This window comes from Pseudochaenichthys georgianus, chromosome 1 (genome assembly GCF_902827115.2).
Source record: "Pseudochaenichthys georgianus chromosome 1, fPseGeo1.2, whole genome shotgun sequence".
Taxonomy (NCBI): domain Eukaryota; kingdom Metazoa; phylum Chordata; class Actinopteri; order Perciformes; family Channichthyidae; genus Pseudochaenichthys; species Pseudochaenichthys georgianus.
This window is the reverse complement of record NC_047503.1, coordinates 28,791,481-28,809,097: the sequence shown is the minus strand read 5'-3', so window position 1 is coordinate 28,809,097 and position 17,617 is coordinate 28,791,481. Positions and strand designations below refer to the sequence as shown.

At 40.9% G+C, this 17,617-nt stretch overlaps 1 protein-coding gene across 1 annotated transcript in view; it reads left to right on the top strand.

Annotated features, from left to right (window-relative positions):
- The window catches only part of LOC117446043 (serine hydrolase-like protein), a 73,856-nt gene that overhangs the window by 52,565 nt on the left and 3,674 nt on the right, over nucleotides 1-17,617 (top strand). The window lies entirely within an intron of this gene.

Sequence of the window (17,617 nt, the reverse complement as noted above, 5' to 3'; positions counted from 1 at the left end):
TATTTACATAAATACATAATTATTTTAACAAATAAAATAACAAAAAACATCATAACAAATACAAAATAAAAGGTTTGACAGACAGCCATGACCAGCATGGGCCTGGAGAGCTGCAGAGTCCATTGGGGGAAGAGGGGGGGGTGGGATGTGGGGAAGAGGAAGAGCAGCCATGTTAACAGTGTTATGGCTACAGATGTAATATCTAACTCAACATTGGCCATGACAGTCTGGGCTTAGCAAGGGCCTTAGAATACATACTCTAAAGGCCAAATCCAAAAACAGTGATACTGACATTTTAGCAGTTCACAGTCTTTGGAGGTGGTCTTTCAGGCAATTGGCTGGTGACTTAAAAAAAATATCATTTCCCCAAGGGGTGAAATTAACTCCATCTCGCAAAAACAGCCCAGGACTGTCATGTCTAATGTTGGAGTGGTCAACAATGGCACCATTTAGGCTATGAACAAAAGTAGCCATAACACTGTTAACAAACTTCCGGGCCTTGTCCATTTTGACAGGATTTGCACCAGCCCTCCACCGGCGCCTCTGGTTCATCTGGGAGAGCATGATCTTCATGCCAGGGTGCCGATGGTGAAGCTGGTGCAGGTCCTCCTTCATCTGGTTCAGCAACTGAACACTGGGCACATCCCCCAAGTCATTGCCGCCACAGTGGATGAGGAGGACATCCGGGACTGCTCTTCCTCGCAGGGAGTAGGAAAAGAAAGGGAGGACACCTCTCCAGCGCAGTCCACCCCAACCGAACCAGCACACCCTCAGGTCGAGGCCAAGGTTGCTGCCGATGGTCTCTGTAGCTCTCTGGGCTCCATGCCGGACATAGCTGTCTCCGATTATCCATACAGTCACTATGGGAGGAAAATAAATGAGAGCAACAAATGCTTCAGATCATGAGGAATATCAAATCAATTATAAAGGGTTTCTCATTTTGTTCCTTTGACAATAACATGCAAAATAACTATGAAATCACACCTGTATGGTTAAAAGTAACAAGAGAGCAAAACCTCAAAAAACAGATTAACAGCACACAGTTTATATATATATATTTATATACTGTGTGCTGTTTATCTACAATTGTGCACACATGTATATGTATAGTATGTTTGTGTGTAATGTCAACCATCTGAAGTCATGTAAAGTAAGCCAGGACCATCAACTTACAGGTTGTGCAGTTTGGCGTGGAGGAGGTTGCCATCTTCATTTTTCTTAATGCTGAAATAAATAAAAATGGTTTAATCAATATAAAAGCACCTTTCTTTTTCTACAGTCATATTTCATTAATCACATTTAATTCACGCAACACTGGCCATATCTCTGCTAGTTTACAAAGTTTAGTTACAAATGACATTTATATTTGAAAAACGGTGAAGCACTTAAAAAACAATTGTATAGTGTAGGTTCAAGAACATTTAAATCAAAAGAACAAGTTTTGTAAAGTTACAGGGTATCTTACCTTCAGAATATGCCGGGAACGAGGAGCAGTGACCTCAAGCTGGGTTGTTAGCATAGGTTGTTAGCTTAATACTGAATAGAGCATGTTAGCTTAGCTTCTTAGCCTGAGCTAGGTCTGGAACGTCACGCTCGGTGGCAGCAGGTCCCGCCCTGTCCAACCTCGGCTCCGCCTCAGCACCGCCTCTTTGCCCTTATTTGGAGCAGGCGGGAGAAGGCGGGAGTTAGACTCTGACGTCGCTGTCGAGCCGTTAGTGGCCGACTCCGCCTACTAAGGGCTTCACGGCAACTCTGCAGAATCCTATGGGTGACGTCACGGACCCTACGTCCATTTATATATACAGCCTATGGTCGTGAGCTATTGCTTAAATAACCCAGCTGTTGACTGCTTTAATGACTATATGAGATGGCTAATGGTTTTAGCCATCTACAATCTAAGCCTTAGCTAGTGGGTGAATAAAATGGCCTTTTAAAAAAAAAATGCAGAACTTGTCATTTATGGAGCAGCTAACAAACAATAATTTTCAGATCAATGTTTGTCATCTCTAATCTCTTAATTTATCCCCTAGGAATCACTGAAGCGTGACATCTTTCAACGACTGCATGATCGACTAACACACATCCTGGAGAGGACACCTGTAGACATCGAAGGGTTAGAGTTTGCGTGTCGTCAGGATTGTGTTCTATTAAGTGCTCTGGGCGACATAGTTGATGTAGGAGAGAACATTCTGTCTGCACTTGCAGACCTTAATACTCTCATCTAGCAGGAGAGAGAGAATGAACAGACATTTGTAACCCTGGAGTTGCAAAGAGGTTCTGGATGTGGGCGTCCACGATTTACATTGTCAGTAGAGACTCTGACAAATCTTATAGAACTAGGACTGTCATCACATTGCGTTGCCAGACTTCTGGGTGTGCCTAGAGCAACACTATTTAGGTGGATGGCTGAAAATAATGTATCTATATCAGCTTCATATAGTGGCTGCAGTGACGATGAATTAGATTTATTGATCACAAACATTAAAAGCACCATGCCAGATGCTAGCTACAGTATAGTCCGAGGTGCTCTACTTGCAAAGGGACACAGAGTGCAATGGGACCGAGTGTATGCATCGTGTGGACAGTGTTTGTGTGCTCTCCAGGATGACCCGGATGGGATGTGTGGTGAGGAGAACATACACAGTTCCTTACCCTAAGTACATGGTGCACATCAACACCAATCACAAGCTAATCAGGTGTGTTTGCATGCTATCTGTATGTGAAGTGTTCATTATATTATTTTTCATTTCTAGTTTTATATATCTTGTGTTTTTTTTAATAATATTTAAAAATGACCATTGACAAAACATAGCATAACGTAGCATGAACAAATTTGGTTTTGCTTTCATCCACTTAAATATTCTATGTGAGATCTATGCTTCTATGGATGTTTTGTATTGTGTTTGGGAGTTACTTTTTTCTTTCTTATTTGTTTAAACCTAGATACAACTTTGTTATCTTTGGAGGAATAGATGGCTCTTCAAGAAAGGTAAGACTTTATACTGTCAAAAAGTAACAACTGCAAAATGAGACAAGACTGCTGTTTTTTTATTTGTTGTATTGGGCTTCAGATTATTTTCTGTACAAATAGGGGGTAGTAACCTACTCTTTTTCATTCGTGAGGGGAAGCAGGCTTTGTATACTGGAAATTAATTTATCAAAGTCGTAATTTCAATTTTTTTGCTGACTGAATAGTGCCTATTCCACCCATCATATGTTAACTTTGTATTAATGTAAAGTATTGAGTCCTTTCTATAGAGAGGCGAAGTCACGCCCATCTACTTCCGGCCCATGGGACCCCGGAAGCGAAAAATTAACATTGAATTCAATGGAGAGAGAAAACGTATCTTTTGATCCCGTTTGAATTGTGCCACGAACTACACATATGATGTTTGTCAATCTTAAACAATAAGTTCCATGTCAAAAAAGTCACATTTTGTCGTAAAACTGTTGAAATATAAGACTATGAAAAATACGCGACTACAAAGACTACAAATCCCAAATCCCATTCTGGCTCGCGTAAGTGATGTCACAGGCGATAATGCTCCAAGTGGTTGCGACTCGTAATTAAAGCGAAGAAGAAGATCTCATAACTGATTTATTCCCTCCAATAAATAAGAGATTGCTAAAAATAAGTTCACTTTTACAAGATGCCTGTGTGCTTTGTACCAGGTTGTAATCACATAAGTGATCATACTTATAGATCATAGCTCGTTCTATCGCTTCCCGTCTGATGAAAGGACCAGGAGTCGCTGGATCAGAGATCTCAGGTAATACACATGTTGTGCATGAAACACAGTCAAGCTAGCTACATAGCTAGTAGCGAGCACGTTAGTTAGCATCACATTACTTAGCCTTGTCATTTGTATTAGCCTTAACATGAAGTGAACCCAAATGTTAAACAGTAAGAGTAGTCATGATGTTAAGTATTTTGTGAAACATTTGAAGAGGAGCCTATCGCCAGGTGCTAAGGGGGCGGGAGGTAGGCTAACGGCAGATTAGCATCTGCGATCTTTTCTACTTAATGCTATCTGCTCAAATGGTTAACATTGCACATTAAAAGATCAGGCAGTTCAGGGAGAGTCGAAGGAAGGAAGGCAGGCAGGAAGGAAGGAAGGAAGGCAGGCAGGCAGCTTTGCATGACATGTATTTATTTATAGAAGGACCATGCATACACAAACATTAATCTCAGCAAAGAGAAGAGATGCAATATGCCAGATTATAGCTAATAGCTAATTTCCATCTGTGGTCCATTCTTCTGGACGTGTTTCATTGTGATGATAGTGAGTCAATCTGTTTGTTGGAAAGACAGTAGTTGAGTGATTACTGAGAGAACATTATTAAAAGAGATAATTATTCAAAGTGTTGTTACTTTAAAGTGTTGTTACTGACCTTTTTCTCTTTTATTTCCTTTCCCTCACCTGTAGCTCCTGAGACCCTGAGGAACATGCACACTGACCTGCTCTGGCAGCCTGATTTCCACTGTACGTAATAGTATTTGGTTATGGTATATTATTTATATACATCAAAGGCACAATGCACCCCCCAGAGACACACATGTATTGAGTGTGATATTGTGCATAGGTCAAGTGAAATCATCTTTACACACTAGAAAACTGTAGGAGCGGCAACTTGTTTTGAAATTGAATTTTTAATATCCGATAATAAAGTTGATCTGTTTTCTTTATTCTTCTCTCTTCCCAGCTCCATCCATCACTGTGCTCTGTTCCTGCAGGTCCTGCTTGCTAATCAATGCTCATATGTTTTCACACAATTACAAATAAAGTCAATGTATTGTATGACATGAAGTTGTGCTTCATTCTGAGTCAATAATAAATCCATTCTGCCTTCAACTGCACAATGACTGTGGACTGCACCGACATCCATGTAGCTGCCCCCCCAGTAAGATGAACCAAGCAAAGAGGGTCGCCATCATGCCCAAGGACATCCAGCTGGCCCGCTGCATCCGCGAGAGGGCTTAGACTGACCTGAGACCAGCACACCCAAACACAACGGCTCTTTTAAGAGCCACCTACAGTTTCAAAGAGTTGCAATCCTACGTTAGTATAATGATTAAACTGGTTCATGTGTCACTTAGTTTACTGAACCGTGATGAATGAAAGAAATGAGTGAGGTCGTGGTTTAAAGAAGTTACAAAGACATTAATATATGAGTGACAGGTCAGTGTAAACACAAGCTTCTGTCAATTATGGATCACTCAAACTATTTATATAAAAATATGTAATAAAGTTCTAAAACAAGTATTCGGTATATTCCTTGATAGCTTTTGGAGAAGGTTGTTTTTAAGTTTACTAAAATCTATCGTTTCAACTGTTTCACTTTATAAAAAGGAACAGGTGAGTAGAGCATCATTGAGTTTCTTATTCTGTCAGTAAATTATCCAAATGAAATGTTTATCATTATTTTATTCAACCCTAAACAAATTGATTGTACCTTTTTAATAATGACCTTACATGGTCGCCAAAGTTAAATTAACTTCAGAAAATCAAATCTGTTCTGAGAAAAAACTAATAAATGTTTAAAGATAGGAACTTGCCATCCCACTGAAGAACAGTCCGTAGAGATTTAAAGGCGTTGTAGTTCAGTCCAACGTTTCATTTGGATTCATTTCGCCAACAGTCAACTATTTTCATAAAGAATATATATATTTTTCAAAGTCAACTTTATTGTCAATCTTACTCAGTTTGTGTTTATAGACAGAGATCAAAAATACTTTTAAATCAAATAAAATTATACAATTTACAGATATGTATACAAATATATATATATATATATCCTATATAATGATGGTGGACACTTCACCTCCAGCAGGGCAGATGGCTGCACAAGTCCATCGGGGGATGCTCCCAAAACACAGACTCACTCACAAAGAGACCAGACTCGAACACTGTCTCCTGAGAGGCCTGCACAAAAGCCTTCGGCCTCGTTTAAAACCCCCCAGTTGACAGCCATGACTCCGTCCAAGTTGTACCCCCCGAGCACCCTCTTCATGAGGGACGTGCATGGAGTGGATGAAAGTCCCGACCGCAGCACAGAACCAAACTTGCTGGCTGTCAACCTGCCCCGCCTGTGTAACTGCCACTTTGTCCGCTGTCCTCCGGTGGCTGTCTGGATGGCAGCTTGCTGGTCTCTGCTCAGTCGCATTGAGGCAAGAATTGCCTCAAGCCCCCGACCCCCTTCACCAGCTCCGGCACGGTGACAATGGCCTGATGTTGAGGCCGCGGCTCTGGCTCAGGTGAAGCCATGCCATGCCACACTGTGCGCCCCTCAGTGCAGACCTGAACCAGTCTACATCCTGAGTGGCGATGTCTCTGGCCAGTGGGTTGTATGTCTCCTCTCACTGTTGGTAGAGTTGAGACACCGGCTGGACTACTTTGGAAGTGCCAGGCTTCCTCCACTGGCACTCAGCATCTGTGGAGCTGATCTGCCACATGGCACATATTGCCAATGCTGCAGCGTGGCTGCATTTGTACATCCCCCGTGCACAATCACAGACAGCGCTCTACATCGCGCCATCGTCTCCCATGCAGATCTGTACAAATAAAGAAAGTACCATGTTTGTTAGCATGCTATAATAGATTGAATGAGCAATAATACAAGGATGGTCCGGATCTGGGGTGGGAGGGGTTATTTTTTCCATAGTTTTGTCCTCTTGTCTGATTGTTGTTGTTTGTTTTTTCTGTATTTTTTGTAATGTGTGTTGTACTGGTTGTGATTGTACATTGTATTTTTCTAAATGTGTATGAATACATTTTTGAAAAACATTTGATCAACAATAAAAAAGGACTTGGTCAGGATCTAGACTCAGTGTGTAGTTTATTAATTAATCAATGCTCTCTACATTAGGAAAACACATACCAGTGTACCCGAGGGAGTCACACACAGCTGTGCCTGGATAACCAAACAAATTGACAAGATAACCAAAACCCTTGAATCTACACACAGCAAATAAACTCAAATGACACAACGAGATGTAAAAGGAGATCACACATACAGTATAGTCAATATAAAACTGGCCGCTTCAATCTGAAGAGCAACTAAAACAAAACACGGGAGTTTACCTTGTTCTTGTGAACACTAATGTTATCCACAGCATACACAGAGACCACGAAGTTCTTAAGGAGAAAACTAGTGACTGAAACAAAACACGTTAGTGTACCTTGTTAGCTAATGTTAGCTAGCTGACATTAACGTTACACATTGCACTCATATTACTCACCGACACCTTGTAAAGCCGGTCCCGCTGCTCTTACAGAACCGAATAACTCCCCTTTCGTGTATGTACAGCTCTCAACGTGTCCAGTCTTGTAGTCACCTCGTTTTATACTTTTATTCTCATTCTGAAAGAAACAGGTGACATTTGCTAACGTGACGGCCGTCTTTGTGATGGTGACGCGTATTGTGCGAGACCAAGAGACCTGTAGTTCACTCAGCGGTTTCACACAAAAAAATGTGTAACTTCACAGTTTTACGACACATTTTAATTGTTTTGACTTGCAAAATATTCTTTTAAATTGACAAACATCATATGTGTCATTCGTGGCACAATTCAAACGGGATCAAAAGATAACCTTTCTCTCTCCATTGACTTCAATGTATAATTTTACGCTTCCGGGGTCCCATGGAGCCTCCCGGAAAGGGAGGGACTTCGCCTCTCTATAGAGAACCGCAGTGACGCGTCCTAAAACCCGGATGTAAACTTCTTCCGGTTCCTTCGTCAAAAACGCAATGCAATTTCTCCATAGGATTTTGGAAAATAGCTCGAAATAAGGTCTGTGGTTGACACACATTTAAGAGAAGGATCACGTTTTGTTCAGCCGGATAATCTCCACATGTCTCTCCTACTTTTATAATTTTTGAATCATAAATCTAGTCGCCAAAAGCGAAATGCTAACGTTATGCTATAAACGAACTACAAGCCAGTACAGCAGCGTCGCACGACTTCAACGTCACGCCAACTTAAGATCGTTTCAACTGACTTGCACTGAAACTGCACTTTGAACACTTTAAATATATTAACATTTTAAACTGTATACCCCGTTTATCTAGGCCCTTTTTGTTTTATGTATAGGCTACATGTCACACTGTGGGAAACGATATTTCTGGATGTATAACACATGTAGAATTTGTTTACAATAAAGCTGACTTTGACTTCCGCGTGCTTGCATATTTTAACAAAGCTTTTCATTTTAGCCACACTGAATTTAACTAGATGTCATGGCTGTGTCAATTACCAGTCTGATATCGTTTTACAAAGATGACAAGAAGAATGGAGATAGAGAGAACCACTACAAGTCAGGACACGGGCAGCCTAGATGAAGGTGTGCTTACCGGTGTTGTCAGGGCTAGCATGAGGGACAAGGTTTATAGAGTGTCGGTGAGTAGTTATAGCAAGAGTACCGTTAACCTAGAGTTAATTTATTCACATTAATTCCCATCAACAAATCCATTTTATGTGTCACATGAAATCTTTATTAGGCAAGGCAAGTTTATTTATATAGCACTTTTCAACACATGGCAATTCAAAGTGCTTTACAAAAAATGAAAGACATTAAGAAATGGCATTTAAAATCAGTCATTAAAAAGCAAAGCTAATAAAATAAACATTAAAAGAAAAAATACATGGATAAAAGTTACAGTGCAGTTTAAGATGTGAATAGTTCAATTAAAAGCAGCGGCAAAAAGAAAAGTCTTCTTGCTGGATTTAAAAGTAGTCAGCGTTGCAGCGGACCTGCAGGTTTCTGGGAGTTTGTTCCAGATGTTTGGAGCATAATAACTGAACGCTGCTTCTCCATGTTTAGTTCTGACTCTGGGGACAGAAAGCTGACCAGTCCCTGAAGACCTGAGAGATCGGGATGGTTAATCATTTAGCAGGAGGTCAGAAATGTATTTTGGGCCTAAACCATTCAGTGCTTTATAAACCAGCAGCAGTATTTTGAAATCTATTCTTTGACACACAGGAAGCCAGTGTAAAGACTTCAGAACAGGAGTGATGTGATCCACTTTCTTAGTGTTAGTGAGGACTGCAGCTTCCTAATAGATGTTTTAGTGAGACCTGTGAAGACACCATTGCAGTAGTCCAGTCTACTGAAGATAACGGGACAAGTTTTTCCAAATCCTGCTGTGACATTAGTCTTTTAATCCTAGATATGTTCTTTAGGTGATAGGCTGATTTAGTAACTGTTTTAATGTGACTGTTGAAACTCAGGTCAGAGTCCATGACTACACCTAGATTTCTGGCTTTATCTGTTGGTTTGAACATTGCAGACTGAGGCTCAGCGCTAACTTTTATACGTTCCACCTTGGCTCCAAAAACCATTACCTCAGTTTTATCTTTGTTTAATTGGAGAAAGTTCTGACACATCCAGTCATTGATTTGTTCAATGCACTTACTCAGTGTTTGAAATGGAGCATAGTCTCCTGGTGAAATGGTTAGGTAAATGTGTGTGTCATCTGCATAGCTATGCTAACTTATTTTGTTGTTCTTCATTATCTGAGCCAATGGTAGCATGTAGACGTTAAAGAGAAGAGGCCCCAAGATTACACATTTTACACACCAGAAAACACAGAAATATCCATGAAATAAACATACAGTAGGCTATAATTGGGAAGGCATTATAAATGTAAATATATTTTACATAATAAAACAATCCCACCACAACAGGTATCTACAGGAGAAGAGGGAATTCTCTCCACAAAATGTGAATGCCCATGTGGAGAATGGAAATGCAGTCATGCGGCTGCATTAGCCATCTTTGCCATCCACACTTTCAGCTGCACTGACACCCCCTGTCAGTGGAAGAAGCCAAAGGCAGCTAAACGTACGCATTCAGTGGAGGAGCTATTTCCTCCAACCAATAACTCATTCAACCCGCTGACAAGAGAGCCCACCTCCGAAGATCGTGACTGGCTGAGGGACAGACTCTGGGGCAGGTTCTCAGGAATGTCTTGGCTTCTCTCCCCCGAGCCAGAAGAGGAACACTACAGCTTGGAAACACTTACTATTCCTAAAATTCTCAAATCTGTTGGGCATCAGGGACCTGAGGCAATTGTGGCAAGCATGGCATTGTCTGAGGAGCAACAGAGGGCAATTCAGGTGGCTACACTGGTCAGCGAACCAACCCAAACTGGCATTTGTTCAGGAAAGGAAGGTTGACTGCCAGCAACGTTGGAGCTGTCCTGAGGTCAAAGCGTGTGACTGCTTCCCTTATTGCCAGGGTGCTAGGGCAACAACAGGCCCTTGGTGGTGTTTTGTCTGTACAGTGGGGGACTATGAATGAATGTGAGGGCGTCAGGGCATTCACCACTGCAACCCAGATGCAGGTCCATGAGTCAGGTTTGTGGCTCTCCCAATCAGGAGTGTTGGGGGCATCTCCAGATGGTCTGGAAGGGTCTCCCGCTGTGCTGGAGGTAAAGTGTCCCTACGGAGCCAGGGAAATGACAATTAGTGAAGCATTGCAAGTCAAGGGCTTCTGTGTCAGTAAGGAAGAGAAACATTCAGCCTGCGTGAGGAGCATCCTTACTGGCACCAAGTGCAAGGTCAGCTTCACCTCACTGCAAGAAAGAAGAAGAAATTGTGAATCGTTTTTAATTTACATTTACTCGCCTTTGCAATGTTGTGGTTGTTAGAGTGTTACCCCCTAAACGCACCAGGAGCGTCTGCGCCGCGTTACGTTGCGGCTGCGCCACGCTGCGACCTCCTCCTCCTAACACACCAGGCGCGTTTCAAAACGTTGCGGAAGCGGAGCGTCGTGTGTGCAGCCTCGCAGTTCTTAATTAACTTTAAAACATTAATATGTAGTTGTTACCTTCCACTCCACAAACTGCAGCGACTAAAAACCAGGCCTTGTCCTTTCTGATGTTGTCCTTGTAAAAAGCATTGGTTACATCGTATACAATGGTGTGTTTCTCCACTTCCATTATGAACTCCTCGTCGTCCATTGTGCGTATCGTAGTGGAGGTGTTGTGATGAAGGAGGGGGGTCTGCTAAATTAGTATATACGCGGGATGGGCCTGGCCCGGATGCTCACCTTTCCACTTCCTGCGAGGGGGGGGCTGCCTGTCCGACCTTACGGCTGCGCCGCGGCAAAAATAGGATTCATCCTAATTTTAGAGAAGCGCTGCGCCGAGCCGCTTCTGGGACGCGTCTGAGACGTAACGCGGCGCGTGTGGTGGAATAGCACCCATTGACTAGAGTGGCCGCGATCCTTACGACCGCCGCGGCGCAGCCGTAACGCGGCGCAGCGCAGACGCTCCTGGTGCGTTTAGGGGGTTAGGCTTCCTGTCAGCTCGTCTGTTGGGAAGATATAAAATATTAGTTTCATGGAAGTCACATCGTCACAAATAAGAGCATTAAGACATACAGTACATAGGCTAAAACATAACATCTAAAGATATAACCTTGCACTTTGTCTCGTGAACATTTTCACTATTTTGACATTTTTATAGATCAAAATTGAACTAAAGAAATAAAGGTAGATTAATCCATATTGAAAATAGGTGTCAGCTGCTACACTAATTATAATAGTTATATTTCTTAATTAATTAAGATATTACTGTATTGATCCCAATTGGGGAAATGTTTGTGTTGCAGCAGCATAACAAGAAAAACAAAATATAAGTTATTATATATACAAAAGTATGTTAGGGATGGAATATTAAATTGAATATAAATGTAAAATGTACATGTGATGTTACGTCCAAGAGAAGCTATGGAGCAGAGAGTTCTCTGCCAGCCAGAGGTGATTTGTTATTAGTTCAATATGTCAAACTGATTTCCCTGACTACAATCTTTAGTTACATGGTGAAACGTTATGCTGCTTGTACTAATTAGACTTATCATATAAGCCACACAGGTTTTAATAGGATGTATTCATTATCTTTACTTATTTTGCGGTCTTTTCAGCAGTGCCATCTCTAAAACGGCGATACACTACCCATCATTTACATTTCACCGTGACATGGACAACAATGTAACGTCAGCTTACCTCATGGCACGAATCCAGACTCTCCTTTGGAAAACATTGGCCGGGAAACGATAGAACGAGCACGTTTCATGCGAAGACCTGTGGCTGCAACCCGGAGCAAAGCAACAAACCATTGCGTAGCTAACTAGTAGCGCTAGCTTTAGCTAACGTTAGCCAATGAAACGAACTGCCGAGTAAAATTGGAAAACACTGGCAATTAATTGTTCTATAATTTATAAAACTACGGTGTTAAAAATGACCATTTCAAAAATAGAGATTCTAATGGTAAGATATAGATATACAGATACTAAAGAGACTACAGATAGGCTACTAAAGATAGGCAGGTACTTGCTTTCAAGCAGAACACAGGGGAAAACAAACTTAGCGGGAGTGTTTACGTGTGTAGGCGTAATGACGTACAACGGACTCGACCATTTCTGTAGTCCTATTCAGCCACTCGGTAACAACCATCGTTTTTCAGACACGTAAACTCTTCACAAATCACCAGTGGGGTCACTGCTGATGTATCTACTGTCGTAGAACAAAACGTGATTTATCTCTTAAATTTGTGTCAACCACAGACCTTATTTCGAGCTATTTTCCAAAACCCTATGGAGAAAATACATTGCTTTTTTGACGAAGGAACCGGAAGTGCTAAAAATGCTAACTTACTTCCGGGTTTTAGGACGCGTCACTGCGGTTCTCTATTGAGCTTTGACTTGATTTCTCATGTCAAGAGGCTTCATGATATAACATCAAATCATTCTGAGGTGTCTAGTTTTCTTACCGTTTCATGTCATTCGTCAGTTGATTTATGTTGCAATGAATACTAATTGATTAAGTTGATAATGTGTTATATTATATATGTACTTGTATGTAGATTATGTACTTGAAGGTAGCAGACAACAACCGGTCTGACACCCAGGGGCGCCGTAAGGGGGTGAAAAGTTAGGACGATTCTAAGGGCCCATGACTGACAGGGGCCCCAAAATGTTCAGAACATCAAGAAAAAAAATGTAAGTATCCTTTCATCAATCCTCAATAATTAACATTAATAGAATGTTATATTGATAAATTACTCACTAAACTTACGATTCATTTAACTTATTTTCTTCCAAAAGTTAATTACCCAGAGCCTCTGTACACCCCCTTCTATTTACATGTAATGGTTTGGTCCTGCCTCCAAACGCGGTGCGGCACCGGCACTTGCAGAGAGTGAAAGCATGTGAGGAGGGATGCTAGCCTACATACGTGTGTTGTACCATGTTTCAACGACCAACAAAGTCAGGCTGTAAGAAAAGAAGAGAAAGGAGAGAAAGACAAGAGAGAGGGACTAAAGGGCGACAGTATGTCACCCAGTTTTTCACAAGAAAAGGTGGGTGTGGTCCATGAGTGGTGGAAATTAGTCTGTTAGCTAATGTTTTTTTGTATACAAGTTGACCTACTGTTAATATCTTTACAGAGAATTCAGAGGTCTTTAATTGCACTGCTCTTTTAGCTGATATTTAAAGGTATGGTAGGTAATTCACTTCAGAAACACTTTTTGTTATATTCCATGGAATGCTCTTAACATCCCGATAGCAATGAATATATTAAATGCTTTGACAATAAATACATACAAAAATGTCATCTGTGGAAGCCGTGGCGCTGTAAAAAGCACGACCAATCATCTGAGCTGGCCCGGCAAAAATGACTGGACTTTTGGAAAAATGAATTCCACCTGCCTGTCAGCCTTCCATCTGTGCACAAGCTTATCTCGTGCCCTCATTGGTCATGTGCGCGTTCGTGTGTGTTGGAGGAGGGGCTCTGTAAGGAACTCTGAAGGAAGGGGCAGATTTTTTTCGGTTGTGTACTTTCAAATTCTAGCGCACTTGTGCTGGTTTCTCCATTCTTACCTACCTACCTTTAATAAATGCAGGCACATTTTTAGCGCCTATTCATACTAATTCAGTTGTCCCTCCCCCTGGTGCCAGGTCCAACAGATCCATCTTTAGGCTCAGCAGCCCTGTCCCCCCATAAGGCTGAACCTGAACCAGCTTTTCTCCCAACTGAAGGAGGTGAGCAGTATTGTGTTGAATAACATGCCACATAACATATCTGAAGGGAGACTGGAATACAAAATATATATATATATATATATATATATATATATATATATATATATATATATAACAAAAAAGCTAACTAATCTAGCTGTATAATGTATAATTTAAATCTAATTTAAATTATACATTTCAAACACAGTATTTTCCCACATAGCCAATGATCTATATAAAACAAAAAACTGCTTTTAGTTTATTTAGGATGATGGACAGTTTGAAGCATTGAGTGATCAGTCTGTAAACAAAATGTTAATCACTGACATTTTGGTTATGATATTAATACTAATACTTATATTAAAGCAGGGGTGGGGAACCTCCGGCCCCCGGGCCGTATACGGACCACTAGACCATTTGGTACGGCCCTCGAGGTAATTTATAAACAAAGTGGCCTGTGCCTGGTGGTGGGGCCCAATGTGATATATTTTCATGGGGCCCAAAATCCCTGGCGGCGCCCCTGCTGACACCCACTTGGTCTTCTTCAATGAAGCTGTGAACGAGCATGGGTATCCACTGAGGTATTCATATCATTCCAAATGTAATTTTTACTGTGATTGTGGACCTATCCATAGTATGTAGATGCTCCCCTCAAATAGCTGCACATTGTTTCTTAGTTAAAACAGGCATATTTTGAACATATGTTTGAACCGACAAGATAAAACAATAGCCATCACATACCTTTCCAGGCCTCTAAAGTGCGCTCGGAAACATGTATTAGCTTTGCTGACACAACTATAATTGTTAAAGATGACAACACAATTGTGTACAGTAGGGGTTTAAAACTGTGGGCCTCTCCTCAATTTTTATGGCACTACATTATTGGGAGTATACTGTAGTGTCATATATTTTATATACTACATATATTTTAATTGTGTAATTTTCCTGAAGCATATAATTGATTTGTTTTTCAGAGTGAGAGGAGATCATGGAGGGGAAAATGTTAGAGTAGCAGAATTAATGTTCTCAGTTCGTGGAACTGACATGAACAGCTTTATTGCAGGGAAAAGCGTGCACAACCAACGGTGAGTCAAGCCTCATTTTGGAAGCTTTTGAGACTATTCATTCTTAACATCCCCTTTAACAAACTTTCAGAAGAAAATTCTAATTTTAAAAGGAATTTAAAGGCCAAGATCATGAACATTTTCAAGCAAAAATGTACTTTATGATGGTGCACTGACTCTTGTGTCATTCAATGGATTATTGCCAAATTATAACAATATTACGTTTCAACTTTGAAAATTGAACAGTTTGTTCAAATCATCTGTAACTACAATTTATGACCTTGTTTTTTTTCAAATACAGAATTGAACGTCTCTGGCGTGATGTGTTCCAGTGTTACGGGTGTGTTTTACAACACCTTGCACTCTCTTGAGGAACAACACTGCTTGACATCAGCAGCATCCTGCACATATTCTGCTGCCACTATGTTTTCCTGCCACGCATCCAGGCCAACCTTGATGTCTTCACTGAGGCATGGGCCAACCATCCAATCAGGACAGAGCAAAACATGACTCCAAACCAGTTGTGGCAGGTGGGCCAAGCCCTGCATCCGGTGGCAGATCCTGATCCTGAGGTAGATAGAGTTGGTTAGGTAGCTATGATCATACCAGATGACTCTTTGTCGGATGATGAAGATCTCCTCCAGCCAGACCTGGATCCGGACAGTAGTGACTCGGATGTTGAACTTCCACAACAGGTATGTAATCTCTCTGTTTTTATATATTACTTTTGTGTTTGGTGGAACTGCATCACAGTGTTAGCTTAGCCAACAGGAATGATTAGCCAAAATGCTAAATAGTGTTACTTGTCTTTTTGGAGTTACATTTTCTAAATGAATGGCCAGTGAATGAATATACATGTGTTTACTTATTTATATGGTGTAATATTATTCATTTATAGTCCAATATTATCCTATAAGTATAAGCCAGTGAATTAATCTAATCTCTTTGTTTTTCCACATTTGTTAGATGAGGTGTGACCCCAGCAGGACAAAGCCACACACCCAGAAGACTTTCAGGGAGCAGCTTGCTGCAGAATTGTTGGAGTTTGCTGAAGGCCCTGCACCTCCACCACCCCCACCTCCACCACCCCCTCCACCTCCACCACCCACACCACCCCCTCCACCACTCACATGCATGCCCGAGTATTATGGGGAAGATGCCACCAAGGTCAGGAAGAACTGCGGGAGGTGCCTAGATGCTGGACTCAAAAGGGTAAAGACACCTGTGTACTGCAGGAAGTGCCAGGTCCCTCTGTGCTTCACTGTCAAAAGGAACTGTTTCAGGGAGTGGCACGACCTAAATACTGGAACATTCAGGTAGGTATAAAGTTCAGGTAGGTATAACATTTTGAGTGTTTATTTAAAAAAAAATACTTGTTTTTTTATACCTAGTGTGATTTTATTGTGTGTTGGTAAAATATGTGTTGTTTTTACAAACCTACAGTATGGTTTTATTGTATAGTACGTTGGTAAAATGTTTGTTTTTACATGCCTATAGTGTGTTGGTAAAATGTTTGAAATAAATCTGCCCCAGTTGGAGTCAAATGTTACCCATGTTTCCGGTTTTTTTTATTGTGCAAGTACACCTACACACATGACCTACAGTGTAGTTTTATTGTATAGTGCGTTGGTACAGTTACATACACACACAGCTACACTTACACATACACACCTGAAACCTGAAAAACAGGCTCGGGGTTTAACAGGTTGGAAATGGCAGGTGCTGCATCAGGAGTACATGGTTATGATTTATGCATTTCTAATGTAATAATTCTCCAAAAATCCCCTTTCAGTATACAATACAATAATTGGTCAGTGTCCCTTTAAAATATAATAATTAGCTATCAACCTTTTTTAACCTCATCGTGAAAAGGAAAGCGGTGTTGTTTCAATCTGGGGAACAACATAATTTGTTGTTTACCAAAGGCTACTTTAAATATATAATTGTCAAATACAGTTTTTTTAGCAACTGAATTGAGTTTGATTTACTATATGAATAATAAAGAACCATCATTGAATGTACTGCTTGTGTTCAAGGGAGTGGCAAGTGTAAAAGTGTAACAATGATAATAGCTAAAAATAATTCTACCAAAACTCTTTTATTAAAGAAAAAAAGCTGCAGGTGTAAAAACTGTTGAGATATATATATATATATATATCTCTCTCGGGAGCGCCACTTCCAGAAGCCATGTTGATGGAGATGAACTCTGAACTTTCACACCCCCAGACTCCGCAAACCGCGTAGATGTTACACTACGTTGGAAACGCATTAGGCACACCCTCGTGGGGGCACACACATGTGATTGGCTTAAAATTAAGCAGACATCTAATTGGCCGAAGACACTCGCCTCTTAAAAAAGGTGTGTGTGTGAATCTAGCTGCGTCAGGGGAGTCTCAAAAATCCACACACAAATGCAGAGAGATCCACACACAAATGCAGAGAGATTCGCACACAGAAAGCGTTTTTTATATAAATGTAACAACACTCAAATGTGTTTTTGATGTAACTATTTGTGTGTGGATCAGAAATA